This window comes from Papaver somniferum, unplaced genomic scaffold (genome assembly GCF_003573695.1).
Source record: "Papaver somniferum cultivar HN1 unplaced genomic scaffold, ASM357369v1 unplaced-scaffold_125, whole genome shotgun sequence".
NCBI lineage: Eukaryota > Viridiplantae > Streptophyta > Magnoliopsida > Ranunculales > Papaveraceae > Papaver > Papaver somniferum.
In genome coordinates, this window is record NW_020621603.1 from 10305648 (window position 1) to 10324703 (window position 19056).

Below are 19056 nucleotides of genomic sequence, written 5' to 3' on the forward strand. Positions count from 1 at the left end.
CGAATCAAAATCTTCCAGATGACTGCAACAAACTCCCGCCAAAAATGAAATTTTGAAATGAAGAAGAAGGGTTCCCCTTATCCTCGTCTAGGTTCCCTTTAGCAGTAGAACTGGGGTGCCCTTAGTAATTCAATGAGTGCCTTTAACACTTCTTCGGGGTACCCTTAGTAATTTTCACCTGGGGGTCCAAATAGCACTTTTCGAGCAACTTTTTCCACACAAGTGTATCTCTCCAAAAACACCTACAAACAAACAAAACACCATAATAAGTACGAAATTGATTACCAATAATACAGAAAATTGAGGACAAGTTAGACCCAAAAATGTGTCTATCAAATACCCCCAAACTTATTATTTGCTAGTCCTCGAGCAAAACTTATCTAGAAAATAAAATCCTAACTCACTAGGTGGCCCTAGTGACCGAGTTAATCTCGGGAGGGTTTACCAGAGGTGTACCCACAAAACCTTTACTCCAGACCCTATCTATCTACGCTGAACCTTGGAAGGCACTAAAGAATCTCCTTGGTTGGCATACAATCATTGACTATAGGAGGAAGTACCCTGAAGCGAAATTCCAATTGTTGTACACGAGTTTGCACTCAAGCATACTAAAATTCATATAAGTGACAGAACTCTACTCAGATAGTTTCTGGACATCATAACCGGAGTCAACCAATCAGATGGAAAGATTAAGAAGATGGATAAAGAGAAAAACAAAATAGATGGTTTAAAGTGAACGGTGTTTCCATATCTTTCTGAAGGCCTCTGCCAAGATGAACCTATCCTAATGGATTGAGATACAGGTCTGACTAATATCAACCCAACTGGCATATACATGGGGACCAGTGGTCGATAAACCTAACTCTAGGTCAACACAACTGGCATATACAAGGGTACTAGTGGTCGATAAACCTAACTCTAGGTCGACACAGCTGGCATATACAAGGGCACCAGTGGTCGACTTTACTGAATTTATTCCGGTTGGTCTGATGGTCTGGTCTCAATTTATTTATTTATTTATTTTTATTTTTATTTATTTTTTATGTATCTCAATCACTCTATTTCACCCTATCAATGGTAACAACTTGAATCGTGTGTCCCACCAAACCACTTAAAAAAAATAAAAACAGAAGGATTAGGATTCAACGAAATATGGAGAAACTACCATGTTTTTTTTTAATTATAACACCTGAGCTTTGTGCTTTTATGAATATACTCTTTAGATGTTTCTATCTAATCATATTGGTTCCTCAACTCCTATAACCAAGATGTTCCCATCCACTTAGATTGGTTAGTGCCAACCTTAATAAGCATAAATTTCTAGACTCTGGAGTTTATTTATTGCAACTAAAAGCTAACAAAAAGTTTCTTCCCCAACCCCAAACTTAAATCTAACATTGTCCTCAATGTTTCTAATGAAAGAGCAATACCAAAAAGTAAAGTAACATGAGGAATCAGTAGAGAGAGAAGTCGGAAGGATAGTACCTGGGTGAAGAGAGAAATCAAAAACTAATATACAATATATAATCGCCTCGATGGTCAATCAAGGGTAAACAGGGTTCTCCAGAGGGACCTCCTCAACATCACCTGTAGGAAAGGGCTCTAAAAAGGGTTTAACTCTCTGACCGTTAACCTTCGAAGAACTACTACCATCCGGTGTCTCGATCTCAACAGATCCATGAGGAAAGACGATAAGAACAATAAAAGGACCCGTCCATCGAGAACGTAACTTCCCAGGGAAAAGATGCAAGCGGGTATCATACAGAAGAACTTTTTGACCTAGAGAAAATGACTTCCGTAAAATATTTCTATCATGCACAAGTTTCATTTTGTTCTTATACTCCTTCGCACTATCGTAAGCATCTATACGAATCTCGTCTAACTCATTGAGCTGGAGTTTCCTATGGGCTCCTGCCTTGTCAAGTGAAAAATTTAGATGCTTAACAGCCCAATAAGCTCTATGTTCTAACTCAACAGGTAAATGACATGCCTTTCTATACACAAGCCGATAAGGTGACATTTCAATGGGGGTCTTAAACGCAGTACGGTAATCCCATATGGCATCAGTAAGCCTAGACGACCAGTCTTTCCGATTAGGATTAACTGTTTTCTCTAATATACGTTTTATCTCCCTATTGGAAACCTCTACCTGACCACCAGTATGTGGATGATACGGGGTAGCTACCTTATGTGTAATACCATATTTCTTCATCAGAATCCTAAAAGGCCCATTACAAAAGTGCGACCCTCCATCACTAATTATAGCTCGCGGTGTACCAAAATGTGTAAGTATATTATTTTTCAAGAACTCAATCACAACCCTATGGTCATTGGTTTTACACGCAACCGCCTCAATCCACTTAGAGACATAGTCTACAGCGACAAGGATTTATAGGTTACCAAAAGAATTAGGAAACGGACCCATAAAGTCAATATCCCACACATCAAAGACCTCAACAATTAGAATCAGGTTCAAGGGCATCATGTTTCTACGTGAAATGGTTCCTAATTTCTGGCAACGTTCACAAGTAACACAATAACTATGGGAGTCTTTAAACAACGAAGGCCAATAGAATCCACACTGCAATATCTTAGCAGTAGTCTTCTTAGCACTAAAGTGACCCCCACAAGCATGATCATGACAAAAGGAAATGATACTGGACTAGTCACTCTCAGGTATACATCTCCTAATAATCTGGTCTGGACAATACTTAAATAAATAAGGATCATCCCAAAAGAAGTGCTTAACCTCAGCCAAAAACTTAGAACGATCTTGTTTACCCCAATGATGGGGCACTCGACCAGTAACAAGATAGTTCACTATATTCGCATACCAAGGTAATTGGGTAACAAAGAAAAGTTGTTCATCCGGAAAATTTATCCCTTATAGGAAGGGAATCAACAACTAGCCTAGACAAGTGGTCTGCTACTACATTTTTTGCACCCTTTTTGTCTCTAATGTCTGGATAAAACTCTTGCAACAAAAGGATCCACCTAATCAACCTAGGTTTCGTATCCTTCTTAGACAAAAGATATTTCAAAGCAGCATGATCAATATATATGACGATCGTAGAACCTAAGAGATAGGGTCTAAACTTGTCTAAGGCGAACACAATAACTAACAGTTCCTTCTCGGTAGTGGTATAGTTCAACTGGGCATCATTCAGAGTTTTGCTAGCATAGTAAATCACATGAAGTAATTTGTTTTCTCGCTGACTTAGCACAACACCAATAGCATAATCTGAAGCATCACACATGATCTCAAAGGGTAGGTTCAAGTTGGGTGCCTGGACTATGGGGGCGGTAGTGAGTAAAGTCTTAAGCTTCTCAAAAGCCTCTAAAAAAGCATCATCAAAGACAAACTTAACATCTTTTGCAAGCAAATTGCAAAGAGGTCTAGAAATCAAGCTAAAATCCTTAATGAATCGACGATAAAAACCTGCATGCCCTAAGAATGACCTAATATCTCTTACGGTTTTTGGGACCTGTAAAGTTTTAATAAGGTCAACTTTGGCTTTATCTACCTCTATACCCTTAGAAGATACGATATGCCCTAGAACAATTCCTGAACGAACCATGAAATGGCATTTTTCCCAATGAAGCACTAAATTCTTTTCCTTACACCTAGTCAACACTAATGACAAATGATGCAAGACTCATCGAAAGACGAACCAAACACTGAGAAATCATCCATAAAGACCTCTAAAAACTTTTCTACCATATTTGAAAACATGCTCATCATGCAACGCTGAAAAGTCGCAGGGACGTTACATAGCCCGAAAGGCATGCGTCTATATGCAAAGGTACCGAAGGGACAGGTAAAAGTGGTTTTCTCCTGGTCTTCTGGGGAAATAACGATCTGATTATATCCAGAGTAGCCATCTAAAAAGCAGTAATGACTATGTCCAACTAAACTCTCTAGCATCTGGTCGATGAAGGGAAGGGAAGGGGAAAGTGGTCCTTCCTAGTGACCTTTTTCAATTTCCTATAGTCAATACAAACATGCCAACCCGTGGTCACTCGGGTTGGGATTAACTCATTATTATCATTCTGGACTACAGTAATACCAGATTTCTTGGGAACAACCTGAACGGGGCTGACCCATTTACTGTCTGAAATGGGGTAGATAATGCCTGCATCTAACAGCTTAAGAACCTCGGTTCGAACTATTTTTTTTATTAGGGTTTAGTCTACGTTGCATCTCCCTAGAAGGTTTAGTGTCTTCCTTTAAATAAATCTGATGCATACAAACAGTATGACTTATACCCTTAATGTCTGCTATAGTCCACCCTAAAGCTTCCTTGTTATTTGGAAGGACGGTCACTAGCCTACTTTCCTGATCACTATCCAAGTCGGAAGCAACAATCACAGGTAAAGTCTCAGACGGTCCTAAAAACACATACTTTAGGGTATCTGGCAGTGGTTTTAGGTCCAACTTAGGAGGTTCTTCTAACGAAGGAACTAGGGTAGACTTAGAAACTGGTAGTGGTTCGAACTTAGATTTTCATCCATTACTAATGTCTAACAAAAGGGTTGAATCTAAAAAAGCATTCACCTCATTAATCACATTATCATCATCAAAATAAATCCCAAAGTGAGCTAGGCATTTCTCTAATGGATCTTCTAACAAAGTGTTTGGTAAAGACTCCTCGATTAATGTTCCTATCATGTTCACCTCTTCTATGTTCGAGTCGTCTAGTTCAGAGGGTAGCTTACTAATATTAAAAATGTTCAGCTCAATAGTCATATTACCAAAAGACAAATTCATAATACCATTTCGATAGTTAATGATCGCATTGGATGTAGCTAAAAACGGGCGACCTAAAATTATCGGTATCTGGTTATCTGGGTCAGGGACAGGTTGGGTATCTAGGATAAAAAAATCCACACGATATATAAACTTGTCGACCTCTATAAGAACATCCTTGATCACACCACGAGGAATTTTAACGGACCTATCAGCTAACTGAAGCGTCATCTGGGTAGGTTTCATCTCACCAAGTCCTAGCTTAAGGTACACATGATATGGAAGTAAGTTCACACTAGCTCCTAAGTCAAGCAACGCTTTCTCAACACGGTATTTACCTATTGTGCAAGAAATAGTAGGGGACCCTGGGTCTTTATACTTAGGAGTAGTGGTATTCTGAATAATAGAACTCACGTGACTAGATAGAAAGGCTTTCTTCTGGATACTAAGATTTCGCTTTCGCGTACACATATCCTTAAGAAACTTGGCATAAGTGGGAATCTGCTTAATCGCATCTAACAATGGGAGGTTGATAGTAACCTGCTTAAAAACCTCCAATATATCATTAAAGTTGGACTCCCTCTTAGTTGGAACTAGCAGCTGGGGGAATGGGGCTCTAGGAACAAAGCCGGACTCATTAGGACCCTCGTTGTTCTCTTTAGAGACTCTATCAGTCTCCTCATTTTCTGACTCAGAAGGGTGAACTACAGCATGTTCACTATCAGGCATGGCAACCTTGTTTTCAACTTTCTTTCCACTCCTAAGGGTTGTAACAGAATTCACATGATTGTACGATTTCTCTCCTTTGAGATTAGGATCAGTATGACTATGGAACCTTCCATCTTCTCTCTCACTAAGAAACTTAGCCATTTGGCCGACTTGAAGTTCTAATTTAGCAAGAGACTGGGAATTATTCTTAAAATTCTGCTGGTTTCCTCTTGAAAATTAACCTGGCACTTTACTAACATTTCCTGACTTTGTGATAGCATATCTTGTCTCTTTTTTAGTATACTAAGAGATTCCTCTAAGCTAGTCATTATATTCTCAGAAGGGTTATAGAACTGGGCTTGACCTGAAGAATTCTTATTATAACCAAAACCTGGGGGAGGCTGAGAATTACTAGGTTGACCTTGATTCTGGCCTTTAGACCAAGAGAAATTAGGATGGTTTCTCCAACCAGGGTTGTAGGTCTCTGAGTATGGGTCAAACTTCTGACGGTTTTCAAACCTAGAGTTGTTATAGATAGCATGGGATTGTTCTTCACTAACATGACCTTCCCAAAACGAGTTATCGGGTTCTACTCCACAACTAGAGACTTGAGAGGCTCTAATTCTATCATTAGGTTCAACAAGGGACCTATTTTTAGACTGGCCCATTTCCAAAGCTTCTAATCTTCTAGACAAAGCAGCAAACTTAGCATCTGACCCAAAGCTTGTGTCTACCACATTTGTGATACTTCTATTGACCAAGAGTCTTTTAGGGGGTTCAACACAAGACTCCCACTGTTGGGATTTCTCAGCAAAAACTCCTAAGAAGGTAAAGGCATCTTCAGCACTTTTACTAGTGAACCAGCGCACATAGACTCGACCATGGCTTTGGTCGAATAGTCTAAACCATCATAAATAATCTCTACGAGTTTCATCTTATCAAATCCATGGTGAGGACACTGGGATAGGAGATCATTGAATCTCTCTAAAAACCTATAAAGAGACTCTCCCTCTTGTTGCACACTAGCACTAATTTTCTGCCTAACAGCTACAGTTTTATGCTTAGGGTAGAATTTCATATAGAAAGCAGCAATAAGTTCCTGCCATGTTTCAATAGATTCAGATGGTAGGTTTTTTAGCCAGGTCTTGGCTTTATCTTTCAAGGAAAAGTGGAACATCTTAAGTTTCAAAACTTCATCAGTAAGGTCTTTTATTCTAATTTTCCCACAAATTTCCTCAAAGTCCCTAATACGAAAATAAGGGTTCTCATCATCTTTTCCTAAGAATATAGGGATCATCTGAAGAATACTAGGTTTTATCTCGAAATTAGCCGTATTGGCTGGCAATTTAATGCACGAAGCTCGGTTGGTCCTAGTTGGGAACATGTAGTCTTTCAAAGTTGCCATCGCTGGCACAACTGAAGTACTAGGGGTACTTTCCTCACGAAGTGACAGATTCTCAAAACTGAAGTTTCCAAAAACGGGGCTCTCAAAAGAAGAGTCTTCGAGATCCCCGCTTCCACAAGAAGAATTACTAGGTTTTTCACTAATAAATCGACCTAGATTGTCTCTTTTCCAAACCCGTTCTCTAATGACCTCGGGCATACACTAGAAAAACAAAAGAAAAAAAAAATCCTAAAAGGAAGGGAAGTTCTATGCAAACACAAACAAGACTGACTCTACCACAACAAACCTACTGATTTCTAGCAAACAAAAAGCATGATGGCTCCACTTAGATTGTTTCTAGACCAGCTTCTAATCCTTCGAAAGGGAATTCGTTACAATTTAAGCAAACCCCTCTGGAATCAATCCGAGTCAAAGTAAGTTGAATCGAGACAAGGGAAGCTCAGTGGAGCTTTGATACCCAAGGTCTCATCGGCATTACAAGGCGGCGCAGTCATGCATTCAACTCACAGAAACCATCATGAACTTCGAAGTATGCTAAAAAGAGTAACCAATATTTTTCGAATGACTTTCCTATTAAGCTCGTTACCCTATCAGTCTCGTTCTATTCCAAATTTTAAAGCTTAGGTTCGTGTTAAGTATCGTTTTCCTAAGGCGGGCAAGAAGAGAACGGTGATGAAATCCGAAACCTTATCTTGTATGGCCAATCCTTGCCCTTTACTAGAAAATTAAAGCAGCCGTTTTCAAGTCCTCAGCATATATTCACACGAAGGAAGACAGTAAACTCGCTGACAAGGGATTCGCGAGTGTTTCGACAAATACCTCCCGTTCCAGACGGGGGATGAACCGTTGTAGTCGACTCGAGCCACGACTCCTATGTCATGTACGAACCCGAGGGGCCGAGACGATATCGTAATCGTCGTTCTTCTCTGCACACAGTTTATATTTAAACTACCCTTCCGTAGGGTTTAAAAAAATAATGTCCCAAAGTTTAAAGTCCAAAGTCCAAAAATAAAGTTCAAAAGAAAAAGAAAGTCTAAAAAAAAAATATATAAAAAAAATGTCTCTCTTTTTTTTTCCTCTCTTTTTTTATAAAATAAAAAATTCTTCTTCTTTCGCTCCTTTCGCTTTCCCTTTTACTCAAAGTCTTTAAGTATTCACCAAAAGCTTTGGAAAAATTTTCTTTCGCTCCAAATTTCAAATTATGTAAGGAAAAGACAAAAACCCAAAAACGTAAAGAAGAACAAAAAAATAAATAAAAACCTAAAAAAGAAAAAAAAAACTAAAAACTCTAGCCTAAAGACAAGCCCGCGTCGGCGACGCCAAAAATTGATGTGATCTCAATATTGTTGTATTAATAAGTTCGTTGAGACTTGTGAAAGCAGATTTTAGACTTAATTTTCAATTAAAAATATAGCAAACTTAAATAAAAGTGATATGAAAAATATGGAGAAGACTGGGGCTACGGATTCCACTATTTACCAACATCAAAGTGATTTATATTCTCTAATTATAATCTTGCAAATCATGCATTCAAGTTGATTCTTAATATTGCAAAAGTTGATTTTTTTAGAAATAACAATTGTAGATCGAAAGTATGGGACATCAAAACCCTAGGCTAGCATGCTCCATCAATTGAAATGACAATTTTTTAACAAAAACCATTTTATCAATTTATTTATCAAGGCAAATAATCATATAATAATTGCATAAATTAAATAAAATAGAGATTACCACTTTTCATTGGTGAAATAACTTCCTCCTTCGCCCCAGAGGATGGGTTTAGCTCATCATTGTGTAAACTTGCTCAAAATATTGATTCATGCTCAAAAATTGTTTACGAAGATGAAATAGAGAGAAAATGATGAAAATCGGGTGTTTGCAACACTTATAATTGTTGCAGAACACTGTTACAAAGAACGATAATAGATAAGCATCTCTAACACTGTAGTAATACGACCCTCAGACCTCTGTCGTTGTCACTGTAGTAAAACGATTGTCCCTTTGCGTCTTATGTTCTTCGTGTTCTTCACAGCAGCAGCAGAAAAATATTCTCTGCAACTTGATCAAACCTCTCTGTTGTTGCTCTAAACTGACCCAAACTCTCTGTGTCCGCACTCTACTGACCCTCAACGACTTATATAGCTTCACTGCCCCCAAATCTCCCATCATAACTGCATATAATCTTCCATTACTCGGCATTGAAGACAAATATTCTCGGGAATATTTTATTTCCAGATTTAACTCCACACACTGTTTTCTCGTGACATAAGACTCCCGACACGTCGAGTCATCATCCAGAAGTTGTATAACGCGGATCAGGCACATGAAAACCTCTCGATCACACACTTATAACTCGGAATGGACTAACTATAACCCGTGGCACTCTGTTTCCTTCCACGCGAGAATCCTGCCAAACTCAGTCGAACCAAAGACCCGTACGATGCCTGTTAGGCTCAATCAAGTCTTCCCACGCAATTCCAGCTATTGAGTCATGGTAAATCATCACCAAAACTCGAATCAAAATCTTCCAGGTGACTGCAACAAACTCCCGCCAAAACTGAAATTTTGAAATGAAGAGGAAGGGTGCCCCTTATCCTCGTCTGGGTCCCCTTTAGCAACTAAACTGGGGTGCCCTTAGTAATTCAATGAGTGCCTTTAACACTTATTCGGGGTACCTTTAGTAATTTTCACCTGGGGGTCCAAACAGCACTTTTCGAGCAACTTTTTCCACACAAGTGTATCTCTCCAAAAACACCTACAAACAAACAAAACACCATAATAAGTACGAAATCGATTACCAACAATACAGAAAATTGAGGAAAACTTAAACCCAAAAATGTGTCTATCAATAGATAAGTTCAAGTCTCCACATACCTTTTAGTCAATGAAGATCCACCGGTTCCTTGAGTAGTCCTTCGTCTTGTATGATGATTTTCATGGAGTTCTTGAGCTCAACTACACTTTCTATAATAGTCCGAGACCTTAGCTGTAGTAGACTAGAAATCAAGACTTATAGTTTTGATCACTAACATTGACAAACGTGCTTGAGATAGCAACGCATGCGAGTTCGACCGAGCAATGCTCTAACACTTGAGATATCAACGGACGCGAGTTCGACCGAGCAGTGCTCTAACAATCTCCTCTTTTATCAATTTTAGTGACAAAACTATCAATACATATGAATTACAAAACAAATAAAAATTGTAGCTTGTCATACAAATGCTTGATCTCCTTGACATCTTCAACGCGACTCGAAATCTTCGTCACTTCCAAGTACTCCATAATCCTAAAGGTTGTAAGTTCAGCATCATAGTTGTTGAAGATCCGTAGCGATAGCAATGAGAAAACAAATGCTCTCAATCATTGTTATACAGTGTCATAGTATTATTACACAACAAAGTTCAGTTGTATCACAACTTTGACAGCAATACTATGGTGATATGTATCACTCCCCCTTAGTTAATACTTCATCTCGACATGAAAACCACTCCCCCTTACATAATGATCCGTAAACCATATGTATTTGTAGTATCACACTACACATTAATTCTCCCCCTTTTTGTCAATAAAATTGGCAAAGGTACGAAAATTAGTGGGATCCTAATGAAATTTTCACGGAGATACTTCATGACCAAAAGTGTATTAACATACCAACAAATTTGAATGCAATCATAAAGCCGAAGCTAAATGCATTCATCAAGGAGTTTATGAAGATACAAGATAACCCCTAAAATATTCCACAGCCGCACTCCCCATAAAGATTTGGCAATTAAGCACAAGTCCAAAAAGAACTCTCCCCCATAAAATGTCATTCCCGAAAGAACAACAAAGGCGACCTTACTTTCACAAGAAAATAAGGATTTATTTGGACATAACCAAATCACATGAAAAACATGAATTTGAGTCCAAAGTATTCAAGTGAATCATTCACAAAATAATTCATGATTAATCCAATCGAAGTGTACAATTAAATTAATCACAAGAAAACCCATGATTAATTCAATCGAAATACACAACTAATTTAACCACAAGAAAGTGATCAATTTAATTGGACATGCTCGACATAAGAAAACTTACGGAGCAACAACTAAACTGACCACAAGTGAATGATCAATTCAATTGGTCATGCTCAAACACAAGAAAACTTATGGAGCAACACAGTATATGCACAAAAATGTGGATCGGAGATCTACCAATACTGCGGAATAGACAAGGATTCATTCTATTTTCCATCACTATTTGCACAATGACATATAATAGACTTAATCCTTATAAATAACAGTTTTATCCTTTTTTCCATCAAAACAATGACATAAAAGGGTTTAACTTTTGTAGTGTCAAAAGTTCATTCTATCTTCTATCAATACTTTCATATCGACATAATATAGATAACTTTTGAACAAGTATGGGACAGTCACAGGTTCACGGACGTAAAAAACATATCCCATAACAATTTGCAATATATAAAATCATAAAGATTAAAATTGCAAAGATCATCTTCCAAAAACTTAATTTAAATAAATCTAAAAACATTGAAGATAAAAATCGTTGGACATAGCTATGTGTACTCACAATAATGGCTATTCCAAACCCTAGTTATTCTTCTAAAAACATTAAAAAAAAAATTACTAGACATAATCAAAACAACTTCTATGAAACATTTCACTTACTTTTAATACTTTTCTCGTATTCCCTATATTCATCAAGCTCATCTTCGATCAGATCAATCATAGATTCAAGATTATCCATATTTTCTTCAAGTCTCTTGGAAGAAGCTTCGAGATCATTTTTCTGGGCACGTACTTGTTCCAAGACGAGATTCATGGTTAAAGAGAGCTTATAAAAATGACAGGCAGAGGAGTTTCTAGAGAGAAATCCCGTTTATCAAAGCACATCTCATTATCGGAAGAATCAAATCGAATCTTCTTAGAGGGAAAAAGAACAGTCCAAACATCACTTTCTTTGCTTGAAAGGCTTGAAGAAGACATGATAAAAAAGATAAATGAAATGCTCATACTGAGGAGAAATCTTCATCTTTAAATGGAATGAAGATAGGGAATAAATTTCCAAAAAAGACCCTTGACCAAAACCCTAACAGAAATTGGTTATCCCCAGAGGAAGTCTTATAGGAAGGAGCCGTTCATGAGCGAGAACAGTTTTAGGCTAAAACAAACATAAGTGATACAACCTTAGACTCAAATATTTCATCACAACCCTCTTGAAAATTATGATTCTTGTCTTAAGAGAGATAGACAAGAATCATCATAACAAAATTACAGAATGTAATTGTTCCAATCCAATGCAGGACTGGGAGGTTTCTTATGAGGGGATGCAGTATTGGTTATTCCTTATTTCTGTGTTGTCTTTAAGAAAAAAGAGTTACTCACATCATTCTTTCCCCCTTTTAGCACAGTTTTGAATACCTTGATTGTTGATTCTTGCAAAATATGCAGTGCTTTGGAAATCTCTTTTGAAAAGAATGGTTTCATAGGAGATTTCTTTTTCCTCTTCTGCAAACATTGTTTAACAGAGGAGAATTGCTTTCGATCTTCAGTGCTAATATTTTTAAGACGATCATGATCATCACACAAGGCGACCAACATACTTGGTAGGTTCTTGTGGTTTTCCATATCATTCTTTTCGTCAGGGTGACTTGAGAATGACATAGAGCCAGGAAAAGCTTGCTGATAATGTTAAAAGGCTCAATCGAAGAGGTCTGATATATATTATAAGAATCACAATTGTGATTGACAATCTCCAGTCTTAAATTAAGCAGTTGACATTCCAGATCTTCAATCCTTTTAATTAAGATTTCCTTTTCCAGTTGAAACACTTCTGCAGAAGTAAGATTGTTCATCATGGAATAATCAGGACTGTTAGGAGGGAAAGTGTGATTATCAGCAAGGAGGTTAAGAGAATATTCATAGATTTCATCCTCAGGACAATAGTCAAGAGTAATAGCCTTGCATTTTTGCTCTATGTGCCAAAGATCTTCCCCCGCTATGATTGCCAGCATCTCCACTGTGTAACATCTTTAGCAATTTTTCTCCTTCCTCTCGTGTCAAACATCTGAGTGATGGTCCATTAAAGGATTTTCGGTATAGCAGCCCATCTTTTAATTCATAAATCGTTCCACGTATTTTTAACTTGTGTGTTTCCAATCTATTTATTGGTGTTTATCCTTTCGCCAAATATGCGTGAAGTTCCATTCTCCAGTCTGCGATATTGTTTGTTTGTTCTTCTTCTTCATTGTCTATTATCATCACGTCCACTTCTTCTTATTCTTTATTGATTGATGGTGACAGAAGTGTTTGTATTTTTATGCATCTCGCAGTTGGATCTGTCATCATGCTTGCGATGAAAGCAAAAGCGTCTGGGAGTCTATTATCCTTCCTTGAAATGTTCCTCCATTTTATTTTTGGGATTTACGGTGATAATTCTTCAACGAGCTTCTTGTATTTCTTTAAGGATGGTTCATTTGTAGTATACTCTCCCTTTATTTGGCGAATAACTAGCTGCGAATCGCTAGTGATCCTTGCATTTTCTAGTTTCATTTCTATTGCGAATTTTAAGGCATGTATCACAACTTCATATTCTGCTTCGTTATTAGTGGATGCGAATTCCAATCTGAATGAAAAAGCCATCTTTATTCCTTCTGGCGAAATTAAAACAATTCCAACTCCATTTCCTTCTCCATTTGATGATCCATCTACCAATATCTCCCATCTATTTGGTTCTGTTAATAAATCTTTTGGATCTCTGTGTTCTTCTTCTATATCCATCATTTCTTCTACCGCTTCATCTTCTTCTAAAGGAAATTCTGCCAAGAAATCTGCAACAACTTGTGATTTTGGGGAAGACAAAATTTCGTATTTAATATCAAAGTGGCCTACTTGTGCATTCCATCTCTCCACTCTTCCTGATCTTTTAGAATTCTTCATCACTGATTCAATTGGTACTTTTGTTAATACCTTTATCTTGTGCGCTTGAAAATATATGCAGAGCTTAAACGATGCATAAACTAATGCTAAGATCAACTTATCAATCTTTGAGTAATTTTTCTCGGCAGTATTAAAAGTTTTGCTAATGTAATAAATGGGTTTCTCCACTCCTGCGTCTATTCGCAATAACACAGCACTTAATGCATGCAACGTCGTAGCAAGATAGATCAATAATTCTTCTCCTGATTCTGCTTTTTGTAAAATGGTTGTATGCATAAGATGTTCTTTGATCCCTTGAAAAGCCTTTTCGCATTCATCAGTCCGTTTGAATTTCGCACCCTTCTTGAGTATATCGAAAAAAATGTTTGCATTTGTCTGATGATTGCGAGATGAATCTCCCCAGCGAAGCTAGAAGTTCATTCAATTTCTGTACATCTTTTATTGTTGTTGGTGTTGGCATGTCACGAATTGCGCGCACTTTTTCTGGATCAACCTGTATTCCTTCTTTTGATACAATGTAGCGTAAAAAATTTCCCGATGCAACTCTAATAGTACACTTCTCAGGATTCAATTTAATGTTGTACTGCCGCATTTGTTCAAAAATCTCCCTCAGGTCCTGTACATGGTCTTTGGCTTCTTTACTTTTTACTAACATGTCGTCCACGTATACTTCTAATGTTTTGTGTATCCATTTTGCGGATACCTTTTCTACCATTCTTTGGTATGTCGCTCCCGCATTTCGCAAACCAAATGGCATTTTCGTGTAACAATATAAACCTCTAGGAGCGAAGAAAGCAGTATGTTCTTGATATTCTTCAGCGAGAGGGATTTGGTTATACCCTTTGTACCCATCTAAAGACGATACTCTATCATTTCCCGCTGCGGATTCCACCATTTGAGGAATATCTGGTAACAGAAAACTATCTTTAGGACAAGCTTTGTTTAAATCAGTGAAATCTATGCAAATCCTTATTCCTTTGTTTTTCTTTGGGACAATGACCATATTTGCTATCCATTCTGGGTATTTAGCTTCTCTTATAATTCCTGCATCAAGCATTTTTTGTAGTTCTTCTTCTATTTGGGAATGGTATGTTGTTGCGACTTTTCTTATTCTTTGTTCAAATGGTCTCACATTCTTGTTAACCTCCAAATTGTGGCATGCAATTGATGGATCTATTCCCGGTATCTCATCCATGCTTCCTGCGAAAACATCTTTATATTCTCGCAAAAGGTTGACAATTCTTTCTTCTTCTTCTACATCCATCTTGGTTCCAATTCTCAATATTAGAGGTTCTTCCATAGTCCCAACGTTTACTTCTATTGTTGGTTCTGCGGCAGTGTAACTGGACTCGGACTCTCCCATTGGTGTTGGTTCTTTTATTGTTTTCACAGGTCCTTCTCCTTCTTCCGAAATTTCGCTGGGTATTCTGTTGCCTTCTTTTGCACTTATCATGTATACTCTAAATTCTTCTTCTTTCTTTGCATCCTTCGCCAACTTTCTACAAATTTTTTTCCTTTGTGCTTGTCCTTCATAATGCTTTACTTCAGTTTGATGACATAATTTCGCATTATCAACGTCTCCTCTGATTTCTCCTATTCCATTTGGTGCGGGGAATTTAATAAATTGATGCAACGTTGATATTACATCTTTTATTGCATGTATCCATGGTCTTCCTAGCAACATATTATATGGCGATTCCATATCCACCACGCATAGTGTTACATGTGTTTCGATCTCTCGTAGTGGAATCCGTACCACTATTTCTCCTTTAGGTTTTGTTGTGGATTTTCCAAAGCCATGAACAAAATATGTTGAACTGGACATTTCTTCATCTTTAAATCCCACTCCCCGTAATGCATTATAAAATATTATATCCACCGAACTTCCTGTATCGATTAAAGTTCTGTTTAATATCCATTCGCCCGTGGATTTTTTTGTTGTCTCCTTCTCTTTTCGCGTAATAGGCACTGTAATAACCAATAGAGATGTGTGGTTCAAATTTTGTTTTGGTTTTTCTGCCGCCATGAATTTAATTTTTTGCTTTTCCCAATCTTTCAAGGGTGATGTCTTTTCTACCGCCATAACCTTCCTTCCTTCAAAATTTCGTTTATGTATTATTCCTTTGATGTTTTCATGGAATTCATTAACCATCGTTTTTGTTATCATATTACACTCCAATCTTTTGTCATCTTCATTGATTCTAATCATTTTTCTTTTAACTGATTCACTGATTTATTTAATCACTTTCTTGATTTGAACAATCTCAACAATAATCTTCAACTTTTTATCTTCAAGTTCCCTGTTTCTAGCGCCATTATGTAGTTGCAGGAAATCCTACACTACACCCCTCATACGATTTCATTAATAATCAACTCATTTTTAGATTTAAAATCTTAATTTTATTGATGAATCTTTGAATATTCTTACAAGAAAAGATAAAGGAATCAAGAATGACTTCTGCTCTAGACTTTCTCTCTCCTCTTTACTTGTTTCTTTCTCAAAAAAGATCTCTCCTTTCTTCTCAGTTGAACGACTATTTATAGGGAAATACATAGTGGATGACAGCTAATCTGTCCTTTATTTTAGGATATGGCTTGCGACATTCTCACAACCTTACAAATGTTAATCTCGCAAACTCTTTAATTTTCGCAGGATCATCATATCTTTCTAATGATTTTAGCTGATGTCGTTTATTACATCATTTCTAAAATTGTTCTGCGACGCTGTTGTGTTGTGTTGTTGATAATTTTGCTAAGATATTACTGTTGTGAGATTCTGATCCTACAAATATTGTTGGTAATTTTGACAAGTTAAATCATAGAACTATCATGGATGATTTCTTTGAGGAGTTTGAGTATTCAAAAGCACTTTTACTTAGTATTCGCCCGAAATTACCAGAGAGTTATTTATCAATAACTTTATTGGTGATCTAAAGGAATATATTCAAAACTCTGTCTTTATGTTTCACCCATCTACACTACTGTGTGCATATTCTCTAGCTAAAATACAAGAACATACAATCCTTGTTCATCAAAAACATCATAAACCCTCCAATAGACCATTCACAAAAAACTTTGCATTTAGACCATTTACTTCTAAGAATTTCCCTCCCAAACCCATTCCACACAACCTTCTACTTCCAAGACTAACCCACCACTTAGAAATCTGCACTATTCCACTCCTCCAATTAGAAGACTTACTCCTGAACAAGCTAGGAAGAAAAGAGAGCAAAGTCTCTGCTATAATTGTGATGAATATTATAAACCAGGTCAGGTTTGTTCCAAGTAACAACTATTTATGGTGGATACTGCTTTACAAGAAGATCTTGGGGAGATTATAAAGGACCCTCCAGAGGAGGACACTGATTGACCAGTTGCCTTTGCCATGGAAATCTCACTTCACGCTCTCACATGACATGTCAATGGAGAAACAATTAGAATTCCATTACTTCTTAAAAACATGTTATTTCTGTTTTGACTGATATAAGTAATACTCGTAGTTTCCTTGACTGTGAGTTAGCAATGAATTTGAAATGTGATGTTGCATCTACTACTCAATTTTTGGTCATTGTGGCTAATGGGGAGAAGACCATCAATTTTGGAGTTTGATCACAATTAAAGTGGACCATGCAATTTTTGTGCGCTCCACTTAGACTACCTCCACTTGGTGGATGTGATATGATGTTTGGTGCTGATTGGCTCAAGAAACATGGTGATGTCATTTTTAACTTATTCAAGCTCAATGTATCCTTTAAACATAAAGGTAAAAATATCACAGTCTCTGGCAGTCAACAAAAATCTTATCTTTTAGTGATGAGTGGTAATGCAAATAAATCTTTTTTCACTAAACATGCTCATGGAGTCATTGCTCACTTATTCTCTATTTCCACTACCCCAATTTCACATCCAATACCACATCATATTTCTACTCTCTTGCAACAATATGAAAATGTCTTTGCACTACTAAAACCAAACTCTCGGGCTACTTACATGAGACCATACATATGTCCATTCATCCATAAATCTGTAGTAGAAAACTTGATCAAAGATATGCTAGCTTCTGAAATTATACAACCAATTCATAGCTCTTTTGCGACACATATTCTCTTGGTCAAAAAGAAGGACAACAGATGGAAATTTTGTGTTGATTACAGAAAGCTAAATTCTATTACTATCAAGGAAAAACAATTTATTTCTATTATTGATGAATTACTAGATGAACTTAATGGGTCTAAGTGGTTCACTAAGGCTGACCTCAGATCTGGGTACCACCAAATAAGAGTTGAGTTGGAAGTTATTCATAGAATAGCTTTTAGAACACATTATGACCATTATGAATTTAAGGTAATGCCTTTTGGTCTTACTAATGCTCCTGAAACATTTCAAGCTCCCATGAATGATATATTTCAATCTCACTTAAGGAAGTTATTTTAGTCTTCTTTGATTACATATTAGTCTACAATTCAAGCTTGGAGGAACATATTCAACATCTACAAATTACTCTGGACATTCTCAGACATCACCAAACTTTTGCTAAATTTTCAAAATGTTACTATGGTAAACCGGAACTAGAATTTTGGGTCATATTATCAATGCAAAAGGAGTAATGGCTGACCCTGCAAAGATTGCCAGCATGACTAAATGACCAATTCCTGCTACCATCAACGAACTAAAAGGGTTTTTGGGATTCAAAGGTTATTATAGAAAGTTTGTACAGGTCTATGGACTTATTATTAGACCTCTTACTGATCTTCTAAATAAGAATGCTTATGAATGATCTCCTGCAACTACTGAAGCTTTTAACAAACTCAAAATGAAAATGACAAAAACTACAGTTCTAGATCTCCGTGACTTCACTAAGGAATTTATGTTAGAAGTTGATGCTTGTGAAAATGGTATTTGGGAAGTATTAATGCAACAAGGAAGACCAATTGCTTTCTTCATCCAACCATTAGGTCCAAGAGCCGCTGCTCGATCTACTTATGAGAAGAAAATGCCAGCAGTTGCTCAAGCTGTAACAAGGTGGAGAAACTAATTACAAGGACATCATTTCATCATACAAACTGACCATAAAAGTATCAAGTATATACTGGAACAGAAAATTGCTACGATTTTGCAACAGAAATAGCGTATTAAGCTCCTTGGGTTTGACTATGAGATAAGATATAAGAAAGTAAGTGAGAATAAAGCTGCTAATGCATTTTCTAAAATACCAAATTTGCAAGTTGAATGTAACTCAATGGCTGTTACTCAAC